The sequence below is a fragment of the Megascapheus bottae genome, chromosome 3 (assembly GCF_031878675.1).
Source record: "Megascapheus bottae isolate mThoBot1 chromosome 3, mThoBot2.hap1, whole genome shotgun sequence".
Taxonomy (NCBI): domain Eukaryota; kingdom Metazoa; phylum Chordata; class Mammalia; order Rodentia; family Geomyidae; genus Megascapheus; species Megascapheus bottae.
The window spans coordinates 43,124,067-43,140,514 of NC_143511.1; the positions used below are offsets into that span (position 1 = coordinate 43,124,067).

At 35.9% G+C, this 16,448-nt stretch overlaps 1 long non-coding RNA gene across 1 annotated transcript in view; it reads left to right on the top strand.

Moving 5' to 3' along the window:
* The window catches only part of LOC150065404 (uncharacterized), a 40,618-nt gene extending 36,596 nt beyond the window's left edge, over window positions 1-4,022 (top strand). The window contains exon 3 of the long non-coding RNA XR_016534766.1: window positions 3,897-4,022. This is a non-coding gene — a long non-coding RNA (uncharacterized LOC150065404). The remainder of the gene's footprint in view (window positions 1-3,896) is intronic.
* Window positions 4,023-16,448: the final 12,426 nt, after the last annotated feature.

Consider the following 16,448-nt stretch of genomic DNA (forward strand, 5'->3'; position numbering starts at 1 on the left):
GTAGGAAAACCAATGAAACTTATTTCCAATTAAACATCAAAAAGCTGGAAGTTGATCTGTGGCTCAAAATGGTAGAACATTAATTAATATTGAGCATAAAAGCTCAGGGAAGGTAGGCATTGATGGCTCATATCTGTAATCCTTGCTACTCAAGGGGCTGGGATCTGAGAGCCAAGGTTCAAAGCCAGCCTGGACACAAAAACCCATGACACCAATTAACCACCAGAAAATCAAAAGTGGTGCTGTGGCTCCAAGTGGTAGAGCACTAGCCTTGAGCTAAAGAGTTCAGGTGTCACAAACAGACCATGAATTCAAGCCCTAGGACCAACATACAAACAAAAACACATAGCTTATTTATTTTAATAAATTCACAGAATTACTTTTTTTTCTTTCCTGATAAGCTCTTCTTCCATGTACTATCAACTGTACCACTACTCTCCCAAGAAGTCAGGTTAAGTAGAAACATAAGCATGCCACAAATGGCAGAAATTTTCAAGATACATTAAAATAAATAATATGACTGTCATTAAAAATATTATGTAACTTGCCTCTTCAACAACTGGTGCTGGCAGAACTGGATAACCACCTGCAGAAAACTAACGTTGGATCCTTCATTGTCACCCTGTACTAGAATTAACTCCAAATGGATCAAAGACCTCGAGGTAAAAGCCGACACACTGAAAACTTTACAAGAAGGAATAGGAGATACACTAGGCCTCCTGGGTACAGGTCAAAACTTTCTTAATAAGGACCAAGAATCACAACAAATCAGAGAAAGGCTGGATAAGTGTGACTGCATTAAACTGCAGAGCTTTTGTATGGCAAAGAACATAGCTAGTAAATTAATTAGGAAGCCTACAGAGTGGGAGAACATCTTCACCAACCACACAATGGATAAAGGCCTCATATCTAAAATATATCAACAGCTCAGAAAATTGAATCACCCCAAAACTAATCTCCAAAGAAACAATCATCCCATCAAAAGATGGGCCAAAGACTTAAAGACAGTCTTCTCTGAAGAAGAAACAAAAATGGCCTATAGACACATAAAGATGCTCAACATCTCTGGTCATAAAAGAAATGTAAATCAAAACAACTCTAAGATTCCACCTCACTCCAGTCAGAATGGCCAGGATCAAGAAAACTAATAACAACAGATGTTGGAGGGGATGTGGCCAGGAGGAATCACTACTACACTGCTGGCGGGAGTGTAAACTTGTCCAACCACTATGGAAAGCAGTATGGCAGTGCCTCAAAAGACTAAACATAGAACTCCCCTATGACCCAGCAATTCCACTACTAGGCATTTACCCAATTGTCCAGAAACAAGGACAGACTAAATCCACTAGCACAACGATGTTCATTGCAGCACTATTTACCATAGCAAAGATATGGAACCAACCTAGATGTCCCTCAGTTGATGAGTGGATCAACAAGATGTGGTATTTGTACACAATGGAATTCTATGCTGCTGTCAGAAAGAATGACATCGCCCCATTTATTAGGAAATGGAAAGTCTTAGAAAAAATCACGTTAAGTGAAGTAAGCCAGACTCAAAGGAACATAGGCTCAATGGTTTCCCTCATTTGTAATAATCAGTAGAAACCTTGGTCTCTCCTAGCAGAGATTTGCAATAGAGCAAAACCTAGATACATAAAGCCATATACTATGACACTAAATGAAAAGACCTCTAGGATATAGAAACAAAAGCCATATAATGAGTGATTGTTGTCTTTAATGTACTATGTTATCTCTCATCTCTTTTGCTATCCCTTGATTATCTCATATTTGTTACAGTATCTTACTTTGTTATCTGATATATTGGATATATTTATATTTGGTTATTTGAAAACAAGATGAGAGGTGGGGGTGGGGGTTACAGAAATGGGGACCAAAACATGAGAAAGGGTATCAATGTATGTGAATTAAAGTACCTTCTATCTGGCAAATATAATGTAACCTTTCTATTAATTTAAATAAAAATATATAAAAAAATAAAAATATTATGTAACTAAATATGTGCAAAGTGTTACACTTGAACGTGGGATTCTTTTTTATTAAGAATTTTTCTACCTGTTGTTCATTCTGTCTGAATTCTAGTGTGTTAGTTTCACAAACAGGTTTTGACAAAAATATGCTTTTGAGCCACCACCATAATCAAAATATAGAAAATTTCCATCCCTTTGCAGAATTGTTTCCTGTTCCTATAACCTCAGGCCCTACTTACAAAATCACACTGTGTAGCCTTTTGAGTATGGCATATGTAACCCATTGGAATTTCATCCATGTTTTTACATGTATCACTATTTCATTTCCCTATTGTCAAATAGCATTCCATTCTTACGGATAGTCTATTACTTCACCCAAGAAAGGATATTTGTGTATTCCCCATTTGGAGCAATGATGAATAAAGCAGGTACAAACCTTTAAAAAATGTGAAATAGTCTCATGTATCTAGAGAAAATTGTATTCTGTCCTATACAGAAAGTTGGAAAGATTATTAAGGAACATTATCCATTGGACATTTAAGGCAATTTAAGGCAATTGGGCATTTAAGGGAAGAAGTAAGTGTTGCAATATAAAAATTGTGATTTTATAGACCTACTATCTCCAGGATAGAATAATAATATTTAAATTAAAAAGTTAAACAAAGTTGTAGCCCTCCTATTGTGAGTATATCACAGCCAGTATATTACCATATCAGCCATTTTGCCAGTATATCACCATAGCAGCCGTTGTACCAGTATGTTACCATATCAGCTAATTGTTTTATAGCTGGTCGCTACATTGACTTTAATAAATAGTAACAACTTCTTTCAATCAGAAAAGCAAACCTAGGCTTCCAGAGGTTAAGAAAATAGCCCAGCATAGGTGACCATGGACGCCTGTAACCCTACCTACTCCAAAGGCTGAGAGCTGAGAATCTCATTCTGAAGGCAACAGCAGCAGGAACATTCAAGTACTGGCACAGAGAGAAAGAAAGAAAGAGAGAGAGACAAAAAGAGAAAGAAGGAAGGAAGAAAGAGAGAGAGGTAGGAGGGAAGAAGGAAGGGATAGAGGAAGAGAGGGTGGGAAGGAGGGAAAGAGAGAGGAAGACAAGAAGAGGGAAGGGAGGGAGAAGGGGAGGGGGAGGTAAATAACAACGTAAGATACTAAGTGGGGGGAGGCATGGTCTGAGACCATGGTGTTGGTGTTATCAGAACATGAATTTACCTATCACAGATTTCTTACCTGTCTCCCTGCTTCCCTCTCCAGCATATACACAGGCAATTTCAATAGCCTGCTGACAGGTTTTATCTCCTTTTGTCTTTCTCCTAGAAAATTTCAAAATGACCTACTCAATTATACAAACACTTTCTTTTATTTTTACTCAGGTCTAGTCTTTACTTTCTCTGTAACTGCATCCCCATCTGAATTGTTAAAAAATTAAATAAATAATGAAACAGCAAGGCAAATGCATTTGCAATTAAACAAGCTATAAACAATTTATATTTAAATTAGATTACATTCTGGATATTTCCAAAGAAAATTCTCTTACAACTTAAATATATGCATTTGGTTTAGAGCTGAAGACATGTTCCTATAATATACATAATTGACTTATTTACCCTGAGTACCATTAACATTTTGTTCATGAATTTAACATCTGTTATTTCTAGTCCTCCTATTCAAATATTTCCTATTGGGTGAACCTACCTTGGTGAGAATATTAGAACATGTGTTCTTGACTTCATTATCATTCCTGTGGCGTTCTATAATTGTTTTTCTTTAATCCATCAATTCAGTCTGCAAGGTACTGGCATCACTTCCAGAAGTTTGGGAACATAATATTCCAAAACAACAAAAACAACAACAAAAAACTCCTTTAATCATCTATTCTTTCTTTTTCCCTTCAGAAACTTGCCCTGCCTGGAGAGTCATTCCCAAACTCAGCCAGACGCCTGAGTTATCTGCATGCCAGTCTTCTGTTACCTTTGTCCTGTGGAAAAAGTCCTGTGGGAATAAATGAAACTACGTGCGCAGCCTTAAAGTTAGATATTCATTTATAAAAGAGACTGAAAATTAGAAAGGTTTTCACATAACGAGATGAATGAATGTGTTGCAATCCATTTCAAAAACTGTGAGATTGTGTTCCTATGATTGCTTACACTAGCTCAATCTCCCCTGCATCATCAGGACTTTGACAAAGATGCTGAGCCATCCATTTGTTTTACTTAAGCCTTTTTGTTTTTCATTATTGTGATAGCATTGTGTTGAAATACTTAAAAGAATTGTACCCTTTCTGTTTGTGTTCGTGGACGTTTCAAATGTTTTGGAAAGGAATGCCTCTGCAAATAACCATAGTTCCATGTTACATATGCATCATTTGTTCTTAACCTTGAAAAGACAACAGGAAGCCGCTGAAACATTATCCAATTACATACCCATATCTGATGATAACCTATCAGTGTGTGCTTATTATGTAGAAAGTGGCTTTTAATGATGGCTGTATATTATTTCTGAAAGTATAATGCAAAGCCAAATGATCATGGAAACGTAAGAGAAAATCAACACTTCAGTCTTGCACTTCTGATAACCTTATCAGCCACCTTCACAAGACATTATAGTGCTATAGATGAAGACACATTCTGCACCTAAAATGAATTGCTCAATAGTTCTTTTAAGTTCTTGTCTTCTGCAATCCCTGTTACTAGAGTATTTTCTTTAAGTCAAAGTCACACTCTGCTTTGACAAATTGCCTTGCAGTTGATTTCCCCGTTCCATGAATAATTATTTCAGTTCTGATCTTGTTGTTACCTAAATAAGACAAGCTGAGTTTTATTTTTGTTTGGTTTTGGCAAATGAAAAGAAAAGAATATAATCATTAGTAATAAATGACCTTGCATTTGGTTTGCAGATGAAAGGTAAAACACACGTGTGATGAGGAAGAGATAGGGAAATGGAGAATCTTTAAAGACTTAATACTTTAATAGGGAGAGAATTAGTCATTCACCTGAAATAGGAAATTTATTCAGAATACATTTGCATCTGTTCCCTGTGATTTCTTATTCTGATCTTTTCTCACCCTGATCACTCTTATTAAAAATGGTGTTCTAATTTCACTGCTGAGAAGGAGGAAATTAAATGAACAAAAATAAGCAAATGATTTTCTGGAATCTACTAGGACACTAATATTCTGAACACATTGAATAAGAGTTTCTTTATGGATTAAAAAATTATACTGTTGGGGCCGGGAGTTTGGCTTAGTGGTAGCGTGCTTGCCTAGCATGCACGAAGACCTGGGTTTGATTCCTTGGTACCACACACATAGAAAAAAAAGCCAAAAATGGTGCTTAGGCTCAAGTGGTAGAGCTCTAGCCTTGAGAAAGTCCAAGGACAGTGCTCAGGAGCTGAGCTTAAGCCCAGGCAAAAAAAAAAATTACACTGTCATGGAACAATGCCTGTATTCTCAATCTACATTCAACTAGACTGAAACTCAGAGGAAAAAATATTATCTATCAGAAATGTATGAATTTAGAAATATGATTAGCAAAGAAAATTTCAAAGTCCTTAACTAAGCAAAGTATGGATTTCCCCATGCAGACGGTGGTCCAGGAATAGATCACCCAGAGCACACTTGAAAATCTGTTAAGATGGTCAACAGTCCTTGCTCCTCTGTGAACCTACCTGTTTTTATTCTGTTCTCCAACATGAAATGGGTAGAAGAATACTATAAATAAGCTGTGCTTTCTTTATTACTTACATGCTAAACCTCAAGAAATTATACACCTTCCAAGAAGAGAAAAATGCAAAAAGATAGATGATTCCAGTAAAATCTGCTCCTTTACAAATATTTTCCAAAAACTACACAAAACTCAATATATGTAAAAATTAGTTTTAAGGTGCCAGAAGTTTGGCCTAGTGGTAGAGTGCTTGTTTGTCATACATAAAGGCCTAGGTTTGATTACTCAGTACCACATACATAGAAAAAATCTGGAAGTGGTGCTGAGGCTCAAGTACTAGAGCACTAGCCTTGAGAAAGTCCAAGGACAATGCTCAGGCTCTGAGTTCAAACCCAGGACTGGAAAAAAATAAAAATTAAATTTTATTTTAAAACATCCACTCCTGGATATTTACCCAAAAGACTACCAATCAAGAAACAGTAAAGCCACTATCTAGCACAACCATGTTCATTGCAACACTATTTACCATTGTGAAAATATGGAACCAACCCAGATGCCCCTCAATAGATGTTGGATCAAGAAGATATGGTACTTATACACAATGGAATTCTATGTTGCCATCAGAAAAAATGATATCTCCTCATTTGTAAGGAAATGGAAAGACTTGAAAAAAATCATACTAAGTGAAGTAAGCCAGACCCAAAGGAACATAGGCTCAATGGTTTCCCTCATTTGTCTTAATTGGGACTCTCCTAACAGAAGATTACAATAGCACAAAACCTAGATAGAGAAGGTCATATAGGATGAGGCTAAATAAAAGGATCTCTAGGATATGAAAATAAGAGCTTTACCTTGCTTGATTGTTGTTCTTAATGTACTATGTTATTTCTCTTTTCCTTTGTTGCCCTTTGGTTAATCTCATATTGTTACTGTATCTGACTTTGTTACTTGGTATATTGTAAATACATTTATTTGATTATTTGAAATAGGAAAGGGAAGGGGGGAGAACAAGATGATTGGGAGGGAGTGGGGGGAGGAAAATGGGGATAAAATCATGAGAAGGGGGATAAATGTGTGAGAAGTAATGCATCTACTACCTGGTGAATGCAACTGAAACCCCTCTATATATTACAATAATAAGAAAGGAATGAAACTAATCAAGATATGCTGCATTGATAAACTGCTTTGTTAAATGGCAATTCCTTTAAACAAACTACTTAAAAGTAATTTTTTAAGTAAAAAAAAAGTCATACAGAACTAGCATCTCTGTTTTTCTTGCCTGCCAGGCTTTATGGCTCTTGGAGAAATAACAATACTGCCCAAAGAAATTTAGAATACCCATCAAAATCCCAACAATATTCTCTATGAAGTACAGAATGCAACTCAGAAATTACTATGTAATGAAAAACATCCCAACTAGCAAAAACAAACCTCAGCAAGAACAACGGTGTTAGAGGAATACCAATAGAAAATTTCAAACTCTATTACAGAGTAATAAAAACAGCTTAGTACTAGCACTAGAATAGGCCTGAAGACCAAGGAAAAACAATAGATGACCCAGAAATGAACCCATAGTCCTATACCCACATAATATTAGGATGGAAGAAAGACAGCCTCTGAAACAAACCTCAAAGAATAAAATCCTCAAAAATAATCTCTATTGACTTGGAAAACTTCTCAGAAGAAATAAGAATGACCAATAGACACATGAAGGACGATTCAACATCTTTGGCCATGAAGGAAATGCACATAAAAACAACATTGACATTCCACCTTACCCATTAGAATTGCCAATATCAAGAAAATTAATAATAGAGGTACCCTACTATCAAGCAATTCTACCCCTGAGCATTTATTCAAAAGAGCACTAACAAGGTCATATTAATCTGGTGGCACAACCTTGTTTATTGAAGCATTATTTACCATAGTCAAGATATGTAATTATTACAGATGCCCCTCAATGGACAAATGGAACAAGAAAATCATATATATGTATATATATATACATACATACATACATATATACAAATATATAACGAAATTCTATGTATCCATTCGTAAGAATGATGCTGTACCATTTAGAAAGAAATACAAAGACTTAAAAACAATTATATTAATCCAAGAGAGCCAGACCCAGAGAACCATAGGTTGCATTTGTAGTAGCTAGAATGTGCCTATAAATCTATAACTAAACACACTGCATTGTAAGCAGGAGGTTGCAAATTAATTAACAGTAATGTAATAGACTTTATGAAAAGTTCAAGTAGTATAATTTTTTAAGAGGGGAACTAAGTCAAAGCCCAAGAGACTAAGCACTAGGAAATGAGTACTTGCAAGAGGAGAGGGTGATCCCAGGAAAAATGGCTAAATGCATGAAAGAGGAAGGCGGGAGAAAGCAGGAATGGATTCCTTGTATATATCACAAAATTGAGAAATGGAAGGGAAGGGAGAGCTGAGGGCGAGTGAAGAAGTTGAGCTGGTGACACAGCTCGAGATGAATTGCACACATAAAATGCTTTGTTAAATGGCAAGACAAAGTCAATAAATAATCTAAAATTAAGATAAATAATGGAAGGGGTGGCTTGGGAAGGGTGTGTGAGAATGGAGAAAGGGGTGTTAATGACCAAGATTCACTATGTTCATAAGCTGCTTTTTGTGAATGTAATCTCCTTTATACAAAATCTCCTTAAAGATAATAAAATATGCAGAAAATTACAACTTTTTTCTGAAAAGCAGTAGGTTTGTGTTTATGCACTTGCTTTGTAGAGCTGATTGTCACTTATTAGCATATTTGGCAAAGAGTACAGAGAAAAGCCAAAATTTGAGAATGAATGCTGTTTAATTCTCCACATTTTCATTTACTCATTCTACTTCACTGAGTACTTACTATATATATATATATATATATATATATAGAGAGAGAGAGAGAGAGAGAAAGAGAGATGTGTATGTGTGTGTTTATATGTATATGTATAAATATATTCTCATTCTAAAAAGTGCTATCACAAACATGTATATAGATATATATACATATGTTACATGACGTTCAAGGAAAGGTGAATTTTTTCCTACTAATTCCTCAAAACATCAAAGATATGTCTGTGACTATTTAAACAATTTTAATCAGCATTGGTTCTGTCCAATTATCACAATAATTCAAGTAACATGGCTAACAGGGAATAAAAGCAAAAAATAATACTTTAATTAGATATGATTTAAATACGTGATCTAGGGGCCAGGAGTTTGGCCTAGTGATAGAGTGCTTGCCTAGCATACACGAGGACCCGGGATCAATTCCTTGGTACCACACACATTATAAAATGCCAGAAGTGGTTCTGTGGCTCAAGTAGTAGAACACTAGCCTTGAGAAAACAGAAGAACACTGCTCAGGCCCTGAGCTCAAATCCAGGACTGGCAAAAAAAAAAAAAAGTGATCTAAGGTTTTTAATCTGATTGATTTTAACATATCATTATTATGATGGCTCAGTTTAAAGTATCTTTTTTCCCTTGTTAGATTAAGTAAGCTTTAAAATATTCCTTCCTTGGTGGGCTAAAGATTTAAAGAGAGATTTATCTGAAAAGGCAATAAGAATGGCCAATAGATTCATGAAGAAATGTTCGATATCTCTAGCCATAAAAGAAATGCAAATCACGGGGAGTTTGGCCTAGTGATAGAGTGCCTGCCTAGCATGCACGAAGACCGGGGTTCGATTCCTTGGTACCACATAGTTAGAAAAAGCCAGAAGTGGTGCTGAGCCTCAAGTGGTAGAGCTCTAGCCATGAGAAAAAAATCCAAGGACAGTGCTCAGGCCCTGAGCTTAAGTCCAAGACTGGCAAAAAAAAAAAGAAAAAGAAATGCAAATCAAAACAACTTTGAGATTCCACCTCACTCAGTTAGAATGGCCATGATCAAGAAATTCAATAACAACAGATGCTGGTGGGGATATGGCCAGAAGGGAATGCTACCACACTGTTGATGGGAGTGTAAACTTTTTCAACAGGTCTGGAAAGCAGCATGGCAGTTCCTCATAGGAGTAAACATAGATGATTGGGAGGGGGTGAGGGAAGGAAAAGCGGGAGAAAAAACATAGAGAGGGGTAACAATGTTCAAGAAGTAATATACTCACTACCTTAGGATGTAACTGTAACCACTCTATACATCATCCTGACAATAAAATAAAATTAAAATTAATAAATAAAATGTTTCTACCTTTTCTATCTTCTCCATATTCCAGTTTACCTTCTTAACCACTATGGAAATTACTTTCAAGACTGTATATGAAATCAGCAAGGGCCACAAGTGGATTATCGTTCTAGATGTGAGACACCCAGTTATCAGATGCTTATTTAAGAACTTTAATTTGTCAGGTTTGACAGCATGATAACTGACTACAATAATAAAATTCTTACCAAAAGCTGAAATACTCTGAAGAAACTGGCTTTGTTTTCTTAAGTGTTTTACAAATATAAGTGGGCGCCAAATATATATGGTGTCTTTCTTGACCTAAATGCACAACAGATGTATGGTCTTTTTAGTGAACATAGTGACAGAAGATCAAGCTACTGGGCCGCAGGCTACAGCAAATTGAACATATTGAATTTCAACTGTGGTCTAATACAGTAGTAGGTTTGTTTCAGTCCATTCTGTTGAGAACTTTCCCTGCTAGTGCGTAACTATATTGACAAAAATGAACAACAAAGGAGTGGTTTTTCATTATTTTTAAACAGGTATTTACAGTCTAAATGCATTTACCTTTATTTAAAATAGAAATTAGTAGGATTAAATAAAAAATCTCTGGCTTGAGACATTTTATAAGAGATCTACACAAAAGGTAATTGCTACATCAAAATGTAGTTTCTTTGCTAAATATAATGGGGTCTAAATGTAATGATATTAGTGACTTTATTCAAGACAGGCAAAGAAAGCAATAAAAGAATTACTCTGTCCTTTACTGGTATTCAGATTTTTTTCCTATAAATGAGACATAACGTAATGTTTTTCCTTCAGTGTTAGTGGTGTATCTATAATGATAATGCTAACATTTGCAACTGGAGCACCTCTCCAAAGGCCCAACTGTCCTTAGCCATGTTACTTGAAAAGATGGTATTCAGTGGGAAGAAGGTAGGCTCTGGACAGTGGTCTGGAGGTTCCTCAAAAAAAAAATAAACATAGATGTTTCCTGCAACGTAGCCATATCACTTCTTGGCATCTACCCAGAACATCACAAGCCAGGTTACCATAAAGACATTTGCACATCCATGTACATTGCTGCACTATTCTCAGTAGCCAAGTTATACAAACAGCCCAGATGCACTACAATAGATGAGTGGATCAAAAGGTGCTGTACTTCTGCACAATAGAATTTTACACAGACATCAAAAAGAATAATATGTCATTTACAAATAATGGATGAGTCTAGAATAAATCATGTTAAGTGAGGTAAGCCAAAATCAGAGACACAGAAGACATATATTTTCTCTTATATGCAGAGGCTAGATCTAAAATGCCCTGGAACATGATAAATGATATAGAAATCTACACATTCCCACACAGTGAGACCAAAGGAAGATTCTCGTAAAAAAGGTACACAAAGGTGCAATGCCTATTGATCATATAAATAGCATTTACCCAAATCAACTCCAGAAAATGGAAACAAGACGGGCTTTTTTGTTATTGTTGTTGATGTTGTTTTTGCTTTTTCATTTTGCCTTGTTCATTTACCTGTCTTTGGGAGGGTAAGGTGTGACATGGAAATGGAAGGACAAACAGTGAACAAATGTGGCAGTGGTACTTGCTAGATAAAATGTTGAAAATTATACAAGTTGTATAGTGGGAATTGGAACAGAGAAAAGGAAGGGATAGCATTGTCCAAAAGTACCTGCCTTATGAAACTGTAACCAGCTCTCTACATCACCCTTACAATAACAATTTAAAAAAGAAGATCCTGCTCCCTCCATCTTTCTCTTTTGTTTCACACTACCATGATATGAGCAGTTTTATCCCTAGAAACTCTCAGCATGATGTACTGTGCTGCTGCAGGCCCAAATAAATGGAGACAAACACCTATGGACTGAAGATAAAATACATCTATCTCCTTAAAAGGTAATTATTGGGCTGGGAGTGTGGCTTAGTGATACAGTGCTTGCCTAGCATGCATGAAGCCTTGGGTTCAATTTCTCAGTACCACTTAAACAGAAAAGGCCAAAAGTGACACTGTGGCTCAAGTTTTAGAGTGCTAGCCTTAAGCAAAAAAAGAAGCTCAGAGACAGTGCCCAAGCCCTGAGTTCAAACACCAGGGCTGGCAAAAAAAAAAAAAAACAACAACAACAAAAACCATCATTCTATTAAATATTTTATCACAGTGATAGAAGGCTAACCAACACAATTCAAACACTATTGAGTGCCATTGAGGAAGCCTTATAATCTGACACAAATTAGCAATGTTTCAACTTACAAACATTTTCATTTGGGAATGGATAAGGTAAATGATTCTATTCATTGAAAGCCTGAATTGAAAATTATAAAGGTTTTATCTAAAACTAGAACAAAGCTAGGTTCTTTCCTGTAACTAGGAAAGAAACTAAATGGGTTTAAAATGTTTGAAAATACTTTCTATAGCTATATACTAATTATAAAATTCAATACTCTATCATTAATAATATCAAGCTGGCCATATCATGCTTACAAGAAGCAACATAGTCACTCAGATTATAAAGTATCTAGAGAGACATTTCTACTTATATAATACGTGACTTTTTGTTTGCATGTTGACTCTTTTCACTTACGTAATCAACAACTTTGCAATCACTGCACATGAAAACATAAGGAATTGGCAAAATGGTTTGTGTACAGAATATGTAAATGAAAAATCTAGATTTATAACTGCATCATCAAAAATTACCAGAATACTGGAGAACAATCATTAAAGTAAAACTTAGTAAAAATTAAAATAGAGGAACACAATTTTACAAATAGATGGATGGCTGAATGGGTGAACTCCCAAGAATGGATAAAAAATTTTCATGGCAGCTTGTGTGAGAATATCCTGTGTTCTAAGAAAATATACTTCTTATTTTCCCAGTTGTTTCACAGACATGAAGGAATCCAACGTGATTGCAGAGATAATACAATAAATGGAGTGTTCAACTTAAGCCCACAATAAAACTGCCTCTCTTTACCAGAAAATATATATAGAATTGCATCCTGAGTTAAACACTCTCTTCATAAATGTATTACAGAAAGCAGAATGTGTGTAGAAAAATGACTAGAAAACAACAAGCTCTGAAAGTCATGCTCCATAAGAAACAATTTTTAAAGAAGAAGAAAAAGAAGGAAAAGTAAATGAAGCCTTTATTTCAAAAATCAAATTAATTCTTTCTGACTAAGCACATTTCTCTCACAGCCCCAAAGTAAGCTCAGTTGTTACCTCTTGAAGGATAGTTTATCTTACAATCCCAATTTAATTACTAGCTTGTAGTCCCAATTTAATTAATATTCTTCTCTGGACTTTTGTTCAAATGGATCATTTATTTCATTTACGTGGTTTAATATTTGACACCTGAGACCTTACGCCATTTGCTGTTGCTCCTGACAGTCTTGCATATGCACATACTCACCCAAAGTCGTGCACTTTTAGTGTCCAGCAGAGTCACAGCCCCTGAACAATTGTACTCTGCTTAATACATTTTTCTCCTCCTAAAGTTTAACACAAGTTTGCTCATTTATCTCGTAAACATTTATTAAAATTCATTTCAGGCTAAGCCGTGAGCTGAGAACTGAGCAAAAGGATGTATTTGTACATTAACTGCTCTGAGTAACTCTGAGCCTGCAGTTGGAAACATACCCAATTCTATAAAAGACATGAACCAGTGTAGTACAAGATATTTTCATTAGCAAATATCTAGAGACAAGGAATGAGACGTGAGGAATATTTAAAGATGAATGGAGGTTAGTGTCAGTGTGCATGGGACCAGCAGGAGGTATCATGAAAGCAATAGGAGGAAACAGCTTGAAGATCTCCTAAGAAAGATCACTACATGATCAAAAGCGTGGAGGGGAAGGCGGTAGCCAAAGATGGAAGTCATCACTATTGGAATCCAGTATCCTGTGATACTGTTCAAAAAGAAATGTACTTTTTTATTTTTTTTAATTTAATTTTATTGTCAAGGGAATAAACATTGGAGTTATAGTGACACATATACAGAGTACATTTCTTGTTGAATGCTTCTGTCCCCACCCTCATTTTCTCGTACTTTTCCTCAAGTCCCCCACCCCATGAGCTGTAAAGTTCATTTCCATCATATTGTCTTGTGAGTATCATTATTACATTAGTTCATTCTTTTCCTTTGTCTCACCATTTTGTTGTTCCCCTTCCCCAGTTCAGGTAGACATATATACAAGACACAGGGTGCCAAAAATCAAATACAATAACAACAGGGATAAACTAAAGGGAAAAAATGAAAGAAAAAAACAACATTAAAAACAACAATGATGAAAAATCTCTTGCTTCCATATCTTGGACTTCATTTCGCATAGCAAGTTTTGTATGGTCATATACACATAGCTGTTGAGCTATTATGATCCTCTTCTAGGAATACCCTAGACATATATTCATTATTACTAATGAGTGAAACAAGAAGATTGGGAGGGGGTGGAGAAAAAGGAAAGTGGGAGAAAAACATGGGAAAATGTATCAATGTTCAAAAAGTCACATACCCACTACCTGACAAATGTAAATGTAATCCTTCTATACATCATCCCCAAGAATAACATTTTTTTTAAATCATAGAATTTTAAAAAGTTAAAAAGACTATATTCCCAGAGGTAACTTGATTGTATGGTTTCTATACAGATTGTTTAGACATCTTTTTTCCATATATTTTTATTGTAATTTACAGGGGGGTTACATTATATTCACCAGATAGAAGGTGCATTACTTTACACACATTGATACCATTCCTCATGTCTTGGTCCCCATTTCCCTCCCCCATCCCACCTCATCTTGTTTTTCCCCCTTTCCTACCTGATTTCAAACAACCAAATACGTATATATCCAATATATCAAATAACAAGGAGAAATACAGTAACAACATGAGAAAAACAAGGAATAGCAAAAGAGATGAGAGAAAATATAGTACATTAAGGACAACAATCACACATTATATGGCTTTAGTTTCTATATCCTGGAAGTCCTTTCATTTAGCATTATACCATATGGCCTTATGTATCTAGGTTTTGTTCTATTATAAATCTCTGCTAGGAGAGCTCAAGGTTTCTACTGATTATGACTAATGAGGGAAACCATTGAGTCTTCATTCCTTAGAGTCTGGCTAAATTCACTTAATATGATTTTTTCTAAGTCTTTTCATTTCCTTACAAATGAGGAGATGTCATTCTGACAGCAGCATAGAATATGATTCTGTGCATAAATACCACATCTCATTTATGCACTCATCAACTGAAGGACATCTGGGTTGGTTCCATATCTTTGCTATGGTAAATAGTGCTGCAATGAACATCGTTGTGCTAGTGGATTTAGTCTGTCCTTGTTTCTGGACAATTGGGTAAAATGCCAAGTAGTGGAATTGCTGGGTCATAGGGGAGTTCTATGTTTAGTCTTTTGAGGCACTGCCATACTGCTTTCCATAGTGGTTGAATGAGTTTGCACTCCCACCAACAGTGTAGAAGTGATCCCTCCTGTCCACATGCCCTCCGGCATCTGTTGTTATCAGATTTCTTGATCCTGGACATTTTAACTGGAGAGAGGTGGAATCTTGTTGGGATTTGCATTTCTTTTATGGCCAGAGATGTTGAGCATTTCTTCATGTGTCCATAGGCCATTTTTGTTACTTCTTCAGAGAAGACTCTCTTTAAGTCTTTGGCCCATCTTTTAATGGGATGGTTGTTTCTTTGGAGATTAGTTTTGGGGTGATTCTATTTTTTGAGCTGTTGATATATTTTAGATATGAGGCCTTTGTTCATTGTATGGTTGGTGAAGATCTTCTCCCACTCTGTAGGCTTCCTGATTAGTTTACTAGCTATGTCCTTTGCCATACAAAAGCTCTGCAGTTTAATGCAGTCCCACTTATCCAGCCTTTCTGATTTGTTGTGATTCTTGGTCCTTTTTAAGAAAGTTTCAACCTGTGCCAAGGAGGCCTAGTGTATCTCCTATTCCTTCTTGTAAAGTTTTCAGTGTGTCGGCTTTTACCTCCAGGTCTTTGATCCATTTGGAGTTAATCCTGGTGCAGGGTGACAATGAAGGATCCAACTTTAGTTTTCTGCAGGTGCTTAACCAGTTCTGCCAGCACCACTTGTTGAAGAGGCTGTCTTTCATCCATTCTATTTTTTTTGGCTCCCTAATCAAAGATCACTTGGCCATAGGTCTGTGGGTGAATATATGGATCTTCAGTTCTATTCCATTGATCTTCAGACCTTTTCATGTGCCAGTATTAAGCTCTTTTGGTCTCTATAGCTCTGTAATAGAGTCTAAAGTTTGGTATTGAAATTACTTCTACACTGTTCTTTCTGCTAAGAAGTGTTTTTGCTATACGGGGTCATTTATCATTCCATATGAAATTTTGGATTGCCTCTTCTATTTCTTTAAAGAATGACATTGGGATATTGATGGATACTGCATTCAATTTACAAATAGCCCTTGGCAAGATTGCCATTTTCACGATATTAATTCTTCAAATCCAGGAACATGGGAGTTTTTTCCATTTCCTCAGTTCTGCTTTAATTTCCTTTTTCAGGGTTTTAAAGTTTTCATCAAAAGTCCTTTACAT